This window comes from Hyla sarda, chromosome 1 (assembly GCF_029499605.1).
Source record: "Hyla sarda isolate aHylSar1 chromosome 1, aHylSar1.hap1, whole genome shotgun sequence".
In the NCBI taxonomy this organism is placed as follows: domain Eukaryota; kingdom Metazoa; phylum Chordata; class Amphibia; order Anura; family Hylidae; genus Hyla; species Hyla sarda.
The window spans coordinates 472122992-472141195 of record NC_079189.1 but is presented as its reverse complement, the minus strand read 5'-3'; the positions used below and the strand labels follow the sequence as shown (position 1 = coordinate 472141195).

The window sequence follows — 18204 nt, the reverse complement described above, 5'->3', positions numbered from 1 at the left end:
AAAAACAAACTATGCAAAACTGTAAAGAAAGGAGAAACTCTATACAGGGTACACCTATTACAATTCTATATAATGACTTCACTGAAGAATGACACATACTGTATAATGACATACAAAAACACTAGTAGTTATATTCTATATCATCATATTCTTTCATTTGGTCCTTGTCTGGATATAGTATTCTGGCATTAGGAACAGGTTTGTTGAATGGGTCAGGTTTCTGCATGATTTATTCCTTTCCTATTCATTGTATCCATTATATAGAATATTGGGACATCTATTTGCTCAGTTATTCCTGACCACTTCATGGTTTCCATTATGTACTTCATGTTGGGCGAGTGATATTACTATTTCTTTGTATTGGAGGGGTCCCTGGCCCCCATCAGGTTGTGGAGTAAGCTCAGTTTTTAGCTTTTTTAAATGTTTTTAGAGGAGTTGTTTTTGTGTCAACTTTTGTTCCCTTTTAAGACCCTGAATAGTAAATGTGCTCCTCATAGTGCTTCACACAGGAAGTGCCCCCACACAGTAGTTAAGCCCTCTCTTGAGCCCCATAAGTAGTTAGCCCCATTATTTACCCCCTGACAGTAGTCAGATCCTCACTGTGCCCCCACAGAGTGGTTATCCTTCCCGCTGTGCCCCCATGCTGTAATTAGGCCACCTCTGAGCCCTCACACAATAGTTAAGCCTTCCTTTGTGCCCTCCATTGAACTGCAACAAATTATTAATGCTCCCTTTGTGCCCTTAAACATTAATAACTCTCCCCTTTGTGTCTATACACATGAACATGAATACAAACCACCCCCCTCACCCTTTAACCTTTGGTCCCATAGTAGTTGCGTGGTCTGCCTCCATTGGTGATAAACCAATAGAGATAAGATCTCTAGTTGTTCAATGCCTTTTTTTATTAGCTGAGTGTGTTACAGTTGTGAGCTATTGTGCTTTAGATAATACATGAACAATTCAGGCCTGCATGAGTTATAATTTGTTTATGGCGGTACACTCTGACCAATAGAAAAGGATCCAAGTAATGAACCCCCTTTATGATTTCAAAATTGGTGTTGAAAACAAGAATTGTAAGGGACAAAAGTGCATTTGAATACAATGGAGCAGTGGAAAGCAATATAACATTTATGCAGCCATCTCGGGTTGGGAAGAGGCCAGTAATTAAATTACTGACAGAAGCTCCATATAAAAGAAATGTCCCTAATAATTATCACATCAACAGAGGATAAGTACCATAAATCACCACTGATATAACTATTGATATCCACAATTTACAGGCAGAAGCTTTATGGGCATGTTTATACTCAAAATGATTTTGCTGGAAACCGGGACAGCGGGGGGGTGCTCACGCCAGAACAAAAGTACCTAATAGTCTTACATGTAAGAAAGAGTACGGAGCACTCACCCGCTAACTGTATCCCCGTCTGGCAGGTAAGTGTCAGAGTCCTCTCCTCTTTGCGGGGGATGCGGTAGATGGTTCGGGGAGAGCTCAGACGCCGGCCATGGACCATATCACGCCACTTTGCGCTTCGTCAGACCATGCATACACGGCCTGACGAAGTGCCAAGTGGCTTGATACGGTCCGTGGCCAGCGTCTGAGCTCCCCTCGCCAACCCATCCCCCTCAAAGAGGACTCTGTGACACTTACCTGCCAGACGGGATATACAATTACCGGGTGAGTGCTCTCCGTACCCTTTCTTACATGGAAGACTATTATGGTCCCTAATAATTAGTTTATCTGCAGAATGTCCATCTCTGTACATATCAATAAATAGTGCCCTAAATAGTGGGAATACTATAGGCAACTCTTTTCATAAGCTTTTATCTAAATGTTTTAATCTGTGTATTTTAGGTGTTCTTCTTTCATACTCTTTATTTCCCATGTTCATGTGGAATGCATGCTATGGAATAGATACAGGACTAGGAAGTTCCTATCCAAAATATGTACAATGGATACTACTGGATACTGAATTAGGTTTATGTTACATGTAATGTAGTGCGGGATGGTATACTGGTAGAGCACAGTCAATGCCAAATAACAAAGAACTGAGCTATGCACTTGGTTCTCATTTCATCCGCAAGATGGACTATTTCAAGAAAAATCTTCTAATGAGTAGTAAAGAGTAAACCTGGAGAATTGTCAACAGGTAAACCACAGACCAGCACGGAAGAAAGGAGCAATCATTCCTTTGCTTTTATTCTTAATAGTTGGCTTATTGGAGGTATGTAGTCCTGCTTGTTGAGATTGAAGGGAATTAAGTTATGTAACAGATGCCTGGGCTATCTTGTCTGCTGGCTTTCGGTTAATGAGGACTGTTTGATTTCATTCCACACCCTTAAAACCCTGGTTGGATGTCAAAGTCAATTAGTTTCAATGATGATGGGGTAAAGGAGGTACATGAAGCATAATTCCTCCTCAATGTCCTGTATGAGCTAAAGCTTCAGCTGTTGGCTCCCTACATATTTATAGTGCAATCTCATCTCCTCTTTGGAGTGGATAGTAAATAAGAGGGAGGGAGTAAGGAAAGGGGTGGGAGAGTTGTATCCTCCATTGAGTATACTGTAGAGGAGAGCAGACATTTAAAACTCTTTCTGAAGAAGCAAAGCTTGCAGGAGGTGAGTACCACTACTGCTGCTTGTCTTTACACTACACAAGTGTTGCCTGGACTTAAGAGAGCATCCAAATCCATTTTACTGATCAACAACACACGTGAGTATTCAATTCTTTATTTGCTTCACATAAGAAAGAATTCATGATCATCTGACTATTGCTTCAAGTTAAAGTTGATGTTTGTTGTACAAAGGAAACTTGAATTAGAGAAGGAATTACTCTCTCTGAGAGGTCTGTCCTACTGCAGAAATGTAGATCTATGTGTTAAGATATGTTTAAGGAATGGGATGTAAGGAAGGCTTCTTCCTTTACATTAACCGAAGGTGGCCAGAGCTTGTGCAGAAAAGAGCTATAATAGGATACTTGACTTCTATTGAAAAACATTGCAAGAAAACAAAAAACAAAAAGAACCAAAACAAAACAAGCATGCTACATTACATCCACTCTATATGCTAATGACAGTTATTTGGGAAATAAGAGAGGAAAAAAAAAGAAAGAAATACTCACTTATCCTTACTTGGACCTGATGTTTTCGAATCTGGAGTTTTTCGAAATATCCAGTCTAGAAATTCCTTATATGAGCTACAGTATCTAGTATAAAGTCTGGGTTATGGTTGTTTATATATAGAGATATGAGAAGTATTGGCTGTTCAGTATAAGGCTTGATACTCATCTGAAACTTACTATAACAAGCTGGGAGAAGGGGACTGTCCATCTAAAAGCTGCAAGTCTGGGAATGACAGCCTTTTATTCACAGAATATAAATCCAGAGCATTAAATGATGCCTTAAGCCCCCATAATATTTAGGGTTAAGCTTAAGGGATGACTGGATTTAGCTGTTTGCTAGGTGCAAATGTTTCTTTTATACCTATTGTTTAGGTTTGAATACAATAGGGAGCTCTTGGTCTATGTGTTATGAAAGGATAGGTTAGGACTGTGTTTCCCAACCAGGGTGCCTCCAGCTGTTGCAAAACTACAATTCCCAGCATGCCCGGACAGCCTTCGGCTGTCCGGGCATGCTGGGAATTGTAGTTTTGCAACAGCTGTAGGCACGCTGATTGGGAAACACTGGGTTAGAATCTAGTATGCACATGTAGGAATGATGTGTCTCTTACCATACACTTGGCATATAAAATGCAGCCTTGGTTCTATAGCATCATATGTCTCCTGGCTCTATCAGATAGTTCATCCCCATAGCTGGTGTTCTATGTTTAGATGTCTAATTGTATATCTGAGGCTATGTATGAAGACGAACACAGATAAATACTGGCAGACCATCATAAATCTGGCAAAGAGGAAGGAAAGGATATGTTAATGATTTTCATAGAATGTGCTGAAAGATGACAACCCTTATGTTCACTATGGAATTGATAACATTAATACTGTACAAGAAGATCCACTGTAAAACAATCTAGTTTAATAAACAATCTAGATCTCATTCACCAATGCAGTAAAGTATCTGGACCCCTCCCTTTAGAACAATTGTCATTCAATGAAAAGTGAATTGAATGTGTTGGTTCAAGAAGGATTTATCAGGGGGGAGTGTTATGGGAGAATTTGTAATGATGTAGTAATGTGAGGACACATGGAGATGTTAAAGAGCAGTACTATGTTCTATAGAAAACCATACCATACTGTATACCAGCCTTCTGTCTGTGGGGGGTCTTTGCAGTCCACTGCATAATAAGCCATTATACTGTCTAGCACAATGTTCCAAAACTTCAGAACAATTAGCTGTGTTTTTGCTGGAGCTTGATGGCCAAAATATGTTCAGCAGCAGCTCCCAGCTGTTTACTCTGTGTCCTCTTTATATTGTCTATCCCATCTGTCACTTCCCTGATAACAGAGGCTATTAGTCTATGTCAGTGCTTCCCAACCAAGGTGCCTCCAGCTGTTGCAAAACTACAACTCCCAGCAAATGCCCGGACAGCCAACGTGCAAAGAGTCATCCCCCAACACACAGAAAAAAAACATTTTTTTGGGAGGAAACCTCTATGTCAGTGTTTCCCAACCAGGGTGCCTCCAGCTGTTGCAAAACTACAACTCCCAGCATGCCCGGATAGCCAACTCACGAAGAGTCATCCCCCAGCACACAGAAGAGAAAAAAAAAACTTTGGAGGAAACCTCTATGGCAGTGTTTCCCAACCAGGGTGCCTCCAGCTGGTGCAAAACTGCAACGGCTGTCCGGGCATGCTGGGAGATGTAGTTTTGCAGCAGCTGGAGGCACCCTGGTTGGGAATCACTTATTTAGGGAGATACAAACAACTAGGCACAATAGGGGGTATGAATGATGGATTTCACACAGTTTTTTTACTGTGATTTGTCTCTATGGCAGTGTTTCCCAATAATACCCAACCATGATTTGTCTCTATGGCAGTGTTTCCCAACCAGGGTGCCTCCAGCTGTTGCAAAACTACAACTCCCAGCATGCCTTTGGCTCTCTGGGCATGCTGGGAGTTTCAGATCTGCAACAGCTGGAGGCACCCTGATTGGGAAACACTGCCATAGAGGTTTCCTCAAAGTTTTTTTTTTTTTCCTCTTCTGTGTGCTGAGGGATGACTCTTTGTGAGTTGACTCTCCGGGCATGCTGGGAGATGTTGTTTTGCAATAGCTGGAGGCACCCTGGTTAGGAAACACTTATTTAGGGGGATACAAACAACTAGGCAAATGGGGGTATGTATGATGGATTTTACACAGTTTTTTATACTGTGATTTGTCTCTATGGCAGTGTTTCCCAATCATACCCAACCATGACTTGACTCAATGTCAGTGTTTCCCAACCAGAGTGCCTCCAGCTGTTGCAAAACTACAACTCCCAGCATGCCTGGACAGCCTTTGGCTGTCCGGGCATGCTGGGAGATGTAGTTTTGCAACAGCTGGAGGCACCTTGGCTGGAAAACACTGGTCTATGTACTAAGCAAATAGGACTGCGCAGAAGTTTAGAACTTAGAGCAATGGGATAAGTATTAGAATGCATGCAATTCCATATGCTAATCCAATTCCAGCCAGCTATGAGGGTGCTCTAATCTATAGAAAGAAATAAGACTATTTCACAATTCCAACCCATAATCCCTATACAGAAAGATCAGGACTGGGCAGTAAAGCATGCTGGTGTTTTTAGAACAAGGTGCTATTACTAGATGGCAGAAGTATTCTCCTGTGCCCACTGTCCCCACCTTAAGGAAACTGTTTGCATAGGTTAAGCTAGAGTTCTATACTGGGTTAGGTGTTCAGATCTTAGAGAAATCTAGGTTATTTGGAGAAGATGCAGCATCATACCTCCAGTCTAGCATGTGCTTGAGGTGGTTTCCTCAAGGGCTGAGGAGCTTTATAGACATCCTGACATAAAAACACAAGCCAGGGATGTGCACAGACATTTTGGGGGGCAGACTGAACATGAAAAGGGCAGGGGCTCAAGCCCCCTTTCTAGTCAACCTGACACAAGCACAGCCACAGTACAAAGTGTAGTTGAAACGTGCAGAGATCCATAGAGAAGGCTTAAAGCCAGTGTTGTGGATATGAGACTCAGGCAAGATCATTGACGCTAGTATATTGGCATACATATGCGCAGACGTGCCTCAGTATGCAGAGGGCAGGTACATTAGCTATATAACAAGAGCACGTTGTGAGGAGTCTTGAATTGCCAGCGAAGGAGGTTGCTGCTGCTCAGTACTTTACGAGTGCTCAGTGCTGAACGGACAGCGTGCAGGGAGCAGTGCGATTCTTCAGGCAGAGTGTGAGCGCTCTCCAAGGTGCTGAAGGGAAAGCAGCTTCAACATACAGCATGCCCAGCCTGCCCAGGGGAGAACAGCACACACAGGGTAGGTACCCACTTCTAGCCTGCAGCCTGCCATGTCTTATGCCTTCGGTTAGCAGGGATCTTATGCCATCTAGGTTTTCAGGATCCAGCCTCCATCTCTGACTGTAAAAAGATATAAGTGAGTAGAAACAATAGTCCATCAGTTTGCAGCAAGTGTTATTACATTGTGTACTACAGTACACAATATTGTGTTAAGTCTCTGAACACAGCTCATGCAGACCTAACATAACTCCCCTCAATGGCATAAATGTAGCTGGTTTGCTGTCAAGAATATATACTTAACATTTTTTAGAACAAAATGGAATAATATATATATATATATATATATATATATATATATATATATATGAAGAAGAAAAAAACTTCAGAAAATGATTCCCCTATCTAAAGAAGGTGCATTCCTTTAAGTGTATTCTTAGAGAGCAACAGCCAGAATAGAAAGGAACAATCTGACCTACTATATACTTTGTTGGATCTATTTACTTTCCTTTTGCTTTCTAATATTGTTTATGTCATTTTTATGACAAAAATTACATGTGTATACACTATGTCAGCGTTTCCCACCCAGGTGTTGCAAAACTTCAACTACCAACTGCCAAAGGCTGTGTATGCATGCTGGGAGTTGTAGTTTTGCAATATCTGGAGGTGACCTGGTTGGGAAACACTGCCCTGTGTATACTATGTATCTATATGTGTTCCAATTTAAAGATATTTTACATATTTAGCCTCTTTTCCCAGATACTATACATTTGGTAAAGAAAACTAAGAAAACTAGCCACGTATAATTGCCATATCATTTATCTTGTATTTTTACTTTTTGCTACTTTTACTTGTTTTCCAAACATTTACTACGCTCCATTGCTGATATGTTTACTAAAGTAAGAAGCAGGATTCTGTAAGTCTCCTATAAATCCTCTTGACAGGTTTTCCTAGTTCACCATATTTTCTTTGATCTGGTTCCCCATTTCGGTTTCTGTAACTTTATTTTTTGCCTTCTATCATAAACTTAACACTGAGTTCAATGTTTCTGACACCACAGAAGTGGAATGAAATACATTTCAGGAGAGCCAGATAAGCTGGGTGGTATCCCATGTTAAACATTAAAATTTGGCATAATGTACATTCTGTACATTATGTAAAAATCTGATAGAAAACAGACAAGTATATATATATATATATATATATATATATATATATATATATATTAGTCACAAGAAACAAGAAGTACACTACTACATCACCTAGGATGAGTGCATATTCCTATTTTTGCTCCGCTAAATGTCAGCAGGAAACATAGAATGAGCAGAAATTGTGTATAACGTAAATTGAATAGTTTGGGTATTGTTCTCAAGACAATAGCCACTTGTTCAGATTTAATCTTAACTGGTGGTAAATTGCTACAGGATCCCAGAATTATTTTGCTCTCTGACTTGTTGCATTGTATCACTCCCTGTTACATGAAAATGAACAAGCATTGGCAGAATCTGATTATATAAAAATCATATGAGAGGGATGTGGGCATTGAATGAATGGAGCACTGCGGGCACTTCTTCCCCCCTCTCATCATTACATTATTACAAAAAACTTCTAATCTCAGGTTTGCTACAAAGAGCTAAGGGTCGTGTAGAACATTGTTACACACATTGGGAGGGTATGAATCAATAATGGTGTTGCAATGTGTGATTTTATGTATGTTTGTTTGCGGCAAATGGAGCGTAGTTGTGCCAAAATTGTCAATTGTCGCACGCAAGTTTGTAATTTTGGCACAAATGCAGCACTACAAAAGGCACAGACTCTTGCCCCAGAATTCCAGGCAGAACTTTCTGACTGTGAGGCAGAGGTAAAGCTCGGACATCCAGGGCCTTTTTTTTTTGCTGTTTTTAATTTGTGCATTATAGGGGGATATTCATCCAGACCTCTGCCTTGGAAAAGTGTTGCATTTTCCCCTAGCAACCAATCAGATTGCTTCTTTTTTTTTTCAGGGTCCTTTTTCCACTTTCTGGTTGGGCACTGTTTAAATGTTCTACATTCTATTGTTGTAGCTATTTTCTCTGTCATTTTCTATTATTTTTTATTTTTTTTTTGGTGTGGATTTGCTCCGTCATATCAGTGATAATGTTCTAAACCATTTGGCGCAACTGATTGTCACCAAAAAGTAACATATAAAGAAAATTGCGACAAATCAGTAAAAAAAAACTGTGTAAAATCCTTCATGCATACCCTCCATTGTGCCTAGTTGTTTGCATCCCCCTAAATCAGTGTTTCCCAATCAGGGTGCCTCCAGCTGTTGCAAAACTACAACTCCCAGCATGCCCTGACAGCCGTTGGCTGTCCAGGCATGCTGGGAATTGTAGTCTTGCAACAGCTGGAGGCACCCTGGTTGGAAAAAAACTGCCCTAAATACTTATAGTTTGGTCTTTTATGCTGGTAGAACCTATGTACAGTGCCTTGAAGTGTATAGTTCCTTATCCAATCTGTAGGTAACTGGACCAAGCTCTTTACCAGGACATAAATAATAGCAGACATCCAGCCAATAGCTGTGCTGTGGGCTATCACAGATGACAATAATGAGCTGTGCGGTATGACAATTTCAGCACTGCTACATCTTACAAACTCAGTCCTGCTACACATGTAGCTGTAGCTGCCACAGTGATTTTGGTGAGTTCACATATGGCCAGCCGACTAGCTACATTTCCCTCTAGCAAAACATTGCAACAGATGATAAAAGTGCTGCATCCAGTGTTTTCCCTCTGGTATGTGGACAGGTCGGGCACTCACTTGATCCTATTGCACAAAAGAGGGGGATATGGCCATATGCCATGTATCCAGCTTCTCATAGCCAGCACTAACCTCTGGGATGGCTCCAGTTTCTAGACCTATGTGACCGAACCCTTAAAGAAGGGACGTGAAAGCAAGAGGGTTAAATTGTTAATCGCTCGTAACTTGTGCAAGAATAGAGCACAGATATTATTGTTTATCGTTTAACTCTTGTTCTGTGCCTAACTTCCTTACAGTATCACACTTGGTTAAAATGTCCCGTTTTCTGTATCTTTTTTACATATTGGCATGCATTGTATGGCATAGTTTTTTGTAGTATAGAAAAGTTTGTCAGCACTACCCAACATGATACCGTAGTATGCCATATGTAGATTTCAATAGTACTGTTGGTAAACTTAATAAATGATCTTACTATATACCTGCACCCAAACATTAATTTTTAGAATGCCATTGGGAGAATTTACGACTCACATAAGAGAACTTAACGCTTTATTACTTGAGATACCCAGACTTTACCCTTTACAGAAAAACAAACAGTTAAATGACAAGTTCACCTCCGCTACTACATTCTTGACATGACATTCATTCACATGATTAAATTGTACGCATTACATATTTCAGATCCGAAGGAGTGATGATAAGTCATTTATCTAGAATATTTGTACAGTATATTCTTATGGAACATACTAGTCCCAAAATTGTGTGACTTTATTTTCAGTCGTTCACAAATGAATCACTTTTGATCTTATTATGTTACTCTTATTTCTTGAAAAAGAAGTAAGAGTCATATGCAACACAACACAACCTTTTTTTTTTCCATATCTAACATTCCGATTCATCATATTTCATAATTTCAAAGCTTGAAAGTGAAGGGTGGAGCTACACCAAAGACAGCGCTATAGATCTAAGACACAGATTATTGGGTTATTATCTTTTAGCAGCAGTCCAGGTATATTCATAGGATATTCTATAGCATCTTCCAAAGACATGCCGTCTTGCCTGGTTTGGTCTATGTTGGCAGCATATCTTGAATTGTGGAGGGGCATGGCATTAGCAGCTGGTAACAGTCCAATCCAAAGACATATTTTTGTAGGCACTTTTTGTGCTCCCCCATAGATTTAATAGCCTGTCATCGCTTACGTTCATAGAAATGTAACATTAGATATTCTTATATCAGTTATTGAAAAATTTCCAAATGTTGCAATGTATCACAATATATATATACAGTGAATCAGCCAAAATTGCATTTACATGTGGTCTTCTATGGGTTGGGCTGAAAATATGTGGTCTTCTATAGGGTGGGCTGAAAAACTATCACAGGAAACCTGGTTTAGAGTGGTCTTCTCAAAGAGAAGTAGTCTTTTAGAGAGGTCCTCTGTATATTTTACTCTATGTGTCTGCTGGGGGAAAGGAGTATAGCTATATACAATATTGAATGGCTAAAGCCAAATAAAAAAGCCCCGATACTGCAGTCTTTTACTGTCGCATATATGAGCAGAACAGATTGAGATCTGCATTTTTTAAATTGTTATTGCCTTAGTTACATACAGCATGTGCTTGAATCAAATGCTCATTCATATATATATATATATATATATATATATATATATATATATATATACTATGGATATATATATATATATATAGCCATAGTATATATATATATATATATATTTTATATATATATATATATATATATATATATATATATATATATATATGGCTCACCTCTCTTTTAAAAAAAAGATCTATCTAGTGTAGGGTTTCCCAACCAGTGTGCCTCCAGCTGTTGCAAAACTACAACTCCCAGTATGCCCGGACAGCCGAAGTTGTAACTTTGCAACAGCTGGAGGCACACCGGTTGGGAAACCCTAAGCTAGTGTTTTCCTAGCTTATGATGCTAATAGAAGCATTTTATATAATAGACAATCCAATACCTATGCCCTCACACAATGTATGTTTCCTATCTGGTTTTATTTTTTTATTCAAAAAATAAAGCTATCCTAGATTAATCCAGGAGCTGCTCCTCTTCCCCAGCCATAGAAACAAAAAGCATGTTCAGGCAAGCTAAATTTATGAGTTAATGTCAGATACTCCCAAACTCGTATACTCGGATAAGAAATGCCCATATTATTCTTAGATATCGCAATTCAGCCAGGACTGGACTGTTAACTGGATCAGGCGTTAATTTGAAAGAGTGCTCAATAATGGTCAAAAGAGGACGACATGGTGGATATCTTGGAATAACTGAGCTATCCTCTCATAGAAAAGGAAATAAGCATAGTCCATCTGTAACAACAGAGAGGCTGAAACCCACATTTCTAAGACATCTTTATAATAGTCAGCACAGGTAAAGCTAGCCATGCACATAGGACTTGACTGGCCACTATGTGGCCAATAGGTCCTACCTGGGATCATTCATATGGCCATTACATAAAGGGAATCAACACAGTAAAGAAGGAGAGTATATTTAAAAGAAGAAAAACTACCACAAGAGGACATAGTTTTATATTAGAGGGGCAAAAGTTTCTGAAGTAATATCAGGGAGTATTACTTTACTGAGAGAGTAGTGGATGCATAGAGTAGCTTTCCTGTAGAAGTGGTAGCCGCAAATACGGTGAAGGAGTTTAAAGGACAAGTATCATGAAAAAAAAGGTATAAGTTGTAGATAGCGGGGAGGTCTGAGTGCTAGGCCCCCTGCAATCTCCTCTTTAGAGCCACAGCTCTCCTTCACAGTGGCGCATCACGACCCTTGCCTGAAGCGGGGGGCTGCCATGCCCCCTCCGTACAGCAATCTTTGGCTCTCCCATAGAACTATATAGAGGGGGCGTGGTGGTCCCCGCTTCAGGCAGGGGTCGTGACGCACCACTATGAAGGAAAACCCGGGGGTCTAAACAGGAGATCGCGGGGGGCCCCAGCGCTCGAACCCCCCCCCCCCCCCGCGATCTAAAACCTATCCCCTATCCTTCGGATAGGGGATACATTTTTGATCATGAGACTTGTTCTTTAAGCATGCATGGGATAGGCATAAGGCTATCCTTTACATAAGATAGGGCCAGGGACTATCCATAGTATTCAGAATATTGGGCAAACTAGATGGTCCATCTTTCTGACCATCACTTGGGCAATTGCCTATAATTTTCATATGATAACAAGAAAAACTGTACATAATCACCTGTTTAGGCCAACGTTTATCTCATGTGTATGCACAGTATTAGGTATCTGGTCATCAATAGCCAGCTTTACATATTGAAGCTCTACACAACAGGTATTACTTTTTTCTAGATTGGTAAAAAAAATTATAAAAATAAAATAAAACATGGAGGAATTGCAAGAGGATAAAAGAAAAGTTCAAGAGCAATGTGGAGCAATAACAAGAGAAAAGTGGAGGAAGTGCAAGGAAAGGTGGAGAAATTGTAAGAAGTAAGCAGTCATATTTTGATGTACCTTCAGTTAATGGTTTGATTGTTATAGGAGGACCTCTTCTTTCTCACTTTTTTTTTTTTTTAAATAGAAGTTGTAATATTATTGGTTGCTTTGTCGAATTTCTTTACTTGTTCCTTGCACAAATTTCTCAATTGTTCAGTATTTGTGAAAATGCATGTCTAACTCCAAATGCAGAAAAGATGCATTTAGAACTTGGTTATATATTTCCAAATATATTTACTTTGTATGATTACAACTCTAAACTCAAATAAAATGTATCTATTGTTACATAAACAAAACTCAAAACGCTTATATACTTATTGTCCAAACACCCAGGACCCTAAAAACTTCTTGAGACAACCTAGATAAGATATACAATTTGCACAGCTTTATATTTAAACAGGGCACATATAAAAATTATTCATAACTCAAATATGACATGAACATAGTTCTGACACAGCACCTTTCTAAATGTCGCTAAACTCAATGTGAATTCCATGCATCTCTATTTTGGACTTAAAGGGTCATGTGCACTATGAAACCAGCCACACAGGATGGTATATGGCAGTAAGATAGTTAGAGACCAAATATAGGGAATATCCCTTCATGTAAATATCAGAAACATTAAAGGGGTACTCCGCCCCTAGACATTTTATCCCCTATCCAAAGGATAGGGGATAAGATGTCTGATCGTAGGGGTCCTGCCACTGGGAACCCCCGTGATCTCTCTTGCAGCACCCCCTGTCATCTTCTACACAGAGTGAAGTTCGCTCCATGCAGCAGAAGACAGGGGGTGCTGCAGGAAAGATCACGGGGGTTCCCAGCGGCAGGACCCCCTGCGATCAGACATCTTATTCCCTTTCCTTTGGATAGGGGATAAGATGTCTAGGGGAAGAATACCCCTTTAATCACAAATATAAGTCATTATAATGTTAGTCCGTCATTGAGTTGGGAAGAAATATTAACTTATGTATGGTTTTTATTTGTAAATATGGCTGAATGTTCCACTAAGGATGGCTTTAATAGATCTAAACGCAGCAGAGATTAAAACTTCCTGAAAACAATTAATGTGATCACAATGATTTCCACGTTTTTAGGCAAGGGCATATTTATTTATAAAGCTTCCAGAGTCATTTGCGTTCATGCAATGCATTTTCTGTGCATTCAATAACCCCAGCGATTTGCTGTTAGATCGGTAAATTATGTCACATATGAAACACAATAGTTATTTCGGATCAGATGTTCCCGTGTTTCCTTTGAATTGCTTCTGTTTAATCACAGCACTTTGTAATACAGAGTAATCAGAGCATAAGACATACTTCTTAATACCTTCATTGCTAGGGAAGATCTGCTACATTCATAGATAATTCAAAAAACTCCTCTTTTGCAAGTAAACACATGCGTTCAAAAATAAATACTTGGGAAACATAAAAGGCTTTGAAGAAAAAAATTAACAAGCAGAATAAAAATAACGTTTGCTTTGCTGCTTGAAAGAAGATATACAAAAAGCTGCCATTCTCCTTCATATAATATAAATAGAAGACATAGAAAGTGGCATATGCAGACTAAAATATCTAAGATGTGCAAATATTAACCTGTTGGCTGCCATTACTGCTTAGTTTTCTGCCCCCTATAAACTCCCAAAAAGTGACAAAGTTTTTTGCTCCTGTTTAAAGATTCAGATTAAGAATATGGCCTGCCATTCACACCAAGATGATTCATTGGTATCAACAACATGGGCATTCCAGCACGCACTGTGTCTCCATTGTTCTTTACCAGACACAGCACCATATGTTTGGCAGCAACAGTGCCCTGATCTTGCTGTTGAGCAGTGCATAACTGTAGTACCAGACAAATTTCCAGAAGTAAACAATACAAAGTAGATGGTATTTCCTAAAGCACCAATGCCCCATCAGTTTTCTGATTTGTGACAGTGTTGAGAGTTAGACTCCTACTGATCTGATATTGATCAATGGATAGGGCATCAATATCAAAGTCCTTGAAAAACCATTTACTAAAGACATTTCCCCATTCATGAACCAAATCTGTAGTTACACATAACATAACCCTCTTTGGAGAACTTTGGAGGTCTGTATGTTACATGAACCATGTATTCATTTAAAATCATGTAAAGCATCATTTGCCCATATGGTGGAAAATTACGCACCTGCCACTGGGCTGTCCCATAGATAATATATCACTGAAAGTGGACTATAAAAATATAGGAGGTCCAATTCCAACCAATAGAGGTCATAATGTATTAAAAACACTTTAATCACTGACAAGAATACCTCTGATCAACAATAAGTTAAAACAAAGCCTTTACTAAGTCAGATTAAAAAACACATGACTAAGCACAAACTACAATAATGACCAAAAAGAAGAAAAATTTGTGCTGCCAAAATAAATATGATGTGCTACAATAGGAGTTCTGAAGTGTTATAGTCAAAAATATTTGTCAGGATAAATAACAGTCCTCTATAATATATTTGTCAATTCAAATAACAGTCCTATATACTAGTTGAGAGGGAGGATGTCTAATTGTCAACAGGTGGTCAGCATATGCAATGTGCTATGTAGAGGAAAATGGAGGGTATGTGCCCACTAAGTGTAAAGGCACCTGTCCCTCTGTCCCTCTGTCCCTGCCTTTTGAGGGACCCACCTCCTTAACAGGGGGGCCTCAACCATGGTGACAGACCCTTTCCAATACTAAGTGAGGGAAAATGTTTTAGGCTATGTTCACGGTGAGTTTTTTCTTTCACACAGATGCTGACATGCCAAAATTCTGACAATTCCATGTCGGAATCCACATGAAGACAATCTAGAGCATAATTGTTTTTAATGGAAATCCACGCATACGTCTGCACAGCGGAAACACAATGAGTGACAAGTCTACTCCTTGACGCACATTTATTCCGCTTGACTGGACGCAGATTAGTCCCAAAGAATGGGACTAATCTGCAGCCAAAACCACTGATAAATCCGGTATGGTATATGGTATATACAATCTGCAGATCTGCAGCAGAAATCCAACAGTACACATTGGATTTCTGTTATGAATTCTGCAATGGACTGTGTGAGGCTAAGGGAAACCCATCACATTGATAATGCTGAACAATCTGCAGGTACAATGTTTTAGAGGAGGAGCTTAACAGGTTGAGATATATATATATATATATATATATATATATATATATTGTTTTTGGGAGAAAACATGTAGTAGGACTAGTATTTTATTCAGTTACATCTCTACTTATTCTGGATTTAGGAGTCCTGTGGGCGTCTCTATTCAATGATTGATAGTTAGCTCTATACTAACTAATGGGACACCCTTTTAAACCTGTCCCTTCTGCTCTATATTGGTGCCCTTACATATATACGGGGATACGGCTTAGTAAATTGGGCTCAACAGATGCCACAATTAATGGCAATGTACATTAGTTGTCTATGGTCTGACGCCTAGTTATTTTTGCAGACTGTACAGGGTAACGCTGAAAGATGCATTCCCCTGTCTGGTGATCTGGCATCCCCATTAAGGCACTGGATAAATCTGAACTGTCACATACAAATGAATAGGATCAGGTTGATCATCAGTTCCATCCGCTGCTTTTGTAGAGTGACGGCACTCTAACACGCTGCCCAGTGCTGTTGGACTGTGTTTCAATGCAGTGGGCTCCCTTTAAAGGGGTTCTCTACTGCCCTGTCTTCCGGAGCTCGGAACACAGCTGTGTGCGGGCTTCCGTGTTCGAGGCTGCCCCCTCGTGACCTCACGCCCAGCCCCTCGTGACGTCACGCCCGGCCCCTCGTAACGTCACGCCCGCCCCCTCAATGAAAGTCTATGGGAAGGGGGCGCGAGCACTATCACGCCCCCTTCCCATAGACTTTCGTTGAGGTGGCGGGAGTGATGTCATGAGGGGGTGGGCGTGACGTCACGAGGGGGTGGCCTCGAACACGGAAGCCCGCACACAGAGTCCGGAGTAATAAACTTCCGGACGCTGCGAGCTGAGCTCCAGAAGACAGTGCAGTGGAGAACCCCTTTAATGTCTATCATTATTTCTATTTCCACCTTGAGAAGTTATAACAGTTTTCTGATTTTAAAAAGCTCAGAATTTCGGTGATGACAAATATATGTTCATATAAGCTGTACATTGATAAAAGTTGTTTCTATCTTATGGAAATCTATGGATTTTTTGCCCATGCTTAAAGTGTTACTGTCCTTTAAAAAAACTTTTGACATGCTCAGATGTCAAAAGTTTTGATCTGTGCTGAGAACCCAACCGATCTTTAAATACAGCACGCGTCATTCCTCAGCTTGGTGCTCATCTGTAAAATGACCGATTGAGTGCAGAGCGAGGGAGTGAAGCACACTGCTGCACATTTCATCGGCTATGTCTAGCTATTTGTGAGGGTCTCAGCACTTAGACCATGACCGATCAAACCATTTGACATGTCTGCATGGCATGTCAAAAGTCCTTTTTAATGACAGTAATGCTTGAAATAATTTAAAGGGATTGCCTAGTCAACTTATCCTTGAAGTGTCTTTTTGCAGGAGGTCTGACTTCTGGGACCACCCACGATCTCTAGAACAGGGCCTTGCTCTCTGCACAACACATATAATTAATTCATTTGGGAGCTCTGAAGTGCTGTACTCACATACCACTGAAATGGATGATATGGTGCCTACAGCGTCAGGATGCAGGGAGATCTGGGCCCCGTTTTGGAGAACGTGGATGGTCCCAGTGGTAAGACCCGCTGTGATTGGACACTTATCCCCTTTTCTTAGGATGAATTGTTTTTCAATGGACAGCCCCTTTAAGTAGTTAACTCAGTTTAGTGAAGTAGATTTCATAGAGCGAGATCTGTTGTTTGGTATGCTCTGCAATGAGTCAAAGTAGAAAGCAGCTATAATAATCGTCTCTCACCCTGCATAACTATACATGCCCATGCATTACACAGGCAGCAGTATCTGATGTGTATTGTGTGATGCTTTATCTCCCCTGTCATGGTGCTGGAGATTCCTTTCAGATTACAACTAATCTCTAAGGGTGTCAGCTGCTGGATACTCTTTTACCAGTTTATCACTGGTCACTGGTAACCAAAAACAGGAATTGTCCAAAAGATCTGTATTCTCTACATGTATACGTGTAAAGCTCCAATAGAAAACGTTCCCTGAACACGAATTCTCTTTTTTTCTTAAAACATTCTTAGTATAGTCATCTGTATTGCATACATTGTATGCTTTAGTTTGGGTCTGGCTAGAAAACATTAAACGTAGTATCAGATCCTTGTCCTGTTCTATCTAGTAAGAGTACAGACTGGTAAAGTGATACAGAATGTGCATGATATGTCAGGGCTACAAGTCAGTATGGGACGGGCTCGCTCATTCACATTGACAACATGCCATCTCTTTGCTTTTGTGAGGAAACTCATCTCTAGCGAGAACAAAACTCATTCTCATTCGCTTCCCAAACTCATTTCCACTTGAGATTGGAACTCCGACCAAAAGATGTTCAGTGTACCCTGTAATGCCTGACACGTATTTGATCAATTTGCAGACATACCACAA

At 40.1% G+C, this 18204-nt stretch overlaps 1 protein-coding gene across 6 annotated transcripts in view; it reads left to right on the top strand.

Annotated features, from left to right (window-relative positions):
• The window catches only part of NOS1 (nitric oxide synthase 1), a 327182-nt gene that overhangs the window by 171858 nt on the left and 137120 nt on the right, over nucleotides 1-18204 (top strand). For 2 of the 6 annotated variants that reach the window (XM_056536903.1, XM_056536948.1), the window contains exon 1: nucleotides 6228-6435. The exons of 2 other annotated variants lie outside the window; for them this stretch is intronic. The gene's annotated coding sequence lies outside the window, so the exon portion shown is untranslated. Of the gene's footprint in view, nucleotides 1-2613; nucleotides 2714-6227; nucleotides 6436-12522; nucleotides 12636-18204 lie in introns of those variants that run through there. 2 more of the 6 variants (XM_056536911.1, XM_056536938.1) reach the window with 2 other exon arrangements.